This window comes from Neovison vison, chromosome 2 (genome assembly GCF_020171115.1).
Source record: "Neovison vison isolate M4711 chromosome 2, ASM_NN_V1, whole genome shotgun sequence".
Classification (NCBI taxonomy): Eukaryota; Metazoa; Chordata; class Mammalia; order Carnivora; family Mustelidae; genus Neogale; species Neogale vison.
The window spans coordinates 84,219,180-84,220,790 of record NC_058092.1 but is presented as its reverse complement, the minus strand read 5'-3'; the positions used below and the strand labels follow the sequence as shown (position 1 = coordinate 84,220,790).

Genomic DNA, 1,611 nt, shown 5'->3' with positions numbered 1-1,611 from the left:
AGTTGTAAGATAAAACCAGAAGCCTCCACCTTTTATGTGAACTTCAGTGGTGCTGTGAAGACCAAGGTACTTTTGCTTTGGTTAAGCAGGATTTCTTTTCCTTTGTAAGAGAACCCTCTTGCAACAGGTTTAATCAATTCCCCTAAAAATGTTGGCATTCTTTCAAACTATTCTTCCAGAAGCAGCAGTTATATGAATAGAATATTGGATTCAACCTAAAAATGTGGGCCCTAGTTAGCATTATTCTGCATATGAACATGATAAAAGATAAGATATTCTTCACATTTCCAAACAAAAGTCAATTTAAAAAGCTTGTTCTTACCAAACTTCTAAAAACAGCCATATGAGAGTAAACTAGTAGAGCATTATATTGCCCAACGAAGCTGTAGGTTTCAGTACATGCACCAACAAATCTACATGGCTAACTTCTGCATTCCACTTTTGTACAATTTATGTTGTATCTATTATACCAAACAGCATTTTAAACACTGACATATAAACTCCCTAATAAGATAAAGCAAAGACAAAAGCATTTATCTTATTAGAAACAAGAGACACCATCACTTATGGTCTTCAAACATGATTACAGTTTAACTTTCATAATTTGACAATGCATTCATGGAACAATCTGTAGACAATTCATTTTAACAGACAAAATTAAAGAACACTTTGAAGCAGACATGATTGTCCTAAATTATTTATTAGGTAAGGATTTTACAAACATTACTTATACCAGCAGAAATGGTAGAGTAAGAAAGTATTGTATCTTCTCCATGCTGCATAGTGAGAATTACCGATAGTGTGGTGAACTTTTGACCCCAACACCACAGCACCCACAGCCTGCAGATGTCAGTCCTCACATCTCCCTGTGCTTTTGGACTGGTCTGGTGTCCACTAGTGTCAGGATTTCTTCTGAAAGTTTTATGGAATGCATCAGGGAGGATAATCTCAAAGGATTTATACATGGAACCTTCACCAACCCAGTAAGAATTCAAGAGTCTCAGAACCCCACAGTGGCATCTAGCAACTGCAACAGACCAAAGGCTTTGGGCAAGCTTTAGCTGGTTAATACCATGATGGACAGGCACCCATAGGTAGTACCCTTAGAGCTGGGCATTTGTGGCTACAACATTGCACACGAATCCAATATATGATGTAACCTTGACTGGTCTAGCACCCCAGTCTGCAGGCTTTACTGAGCTAGGATGGGCCAGGGGTTCTGTGAAGCACAGAGAGCTTGCGGTACTGCCAACAACACATCCATTGAGCTAATGGCAGCTACGAGACAGAAAGGAAAGGGCTAAAAGTAGTTTTCTTTTCAAAAGAAAGCACATAAGCAACAGGATGTGTGGGAGAATGAGGGAATTGATAGAGAACAGTTATATGAAACATAGGAGATGTCCTTTGAGGATCTCAAACTCTGGCCTTATTATTCTTGATGAAGATGAGGTAGAGAGAGGGAAATAGGAATCTCAGTTTAGTCTTGTGATCTGGGGCAGGGAAAAAAAAAATGTGCTTTTCTTCCTATGGAATAGCCAGAGGAATGTAGCAATGATTATAGCAAAGCCTCTCCTTTCGTGTGATGCCAGCAAAGCTGAATAAGAGGTGTTG

At 39.0% G+C, this 1,611-nt stretch overlaps 1 pseudogene; it reads right to left on the bottom strand.

The window, feature by feature from the left end:
- Positions 1-723: 723 nt before the first annotated feature.
- On the bottom strand, positions 724-1,260 carry LOC122899163 (annotated as a pseudogene).
- Positions 1,261-1,611: the final 351 nt, after the last annotated feature.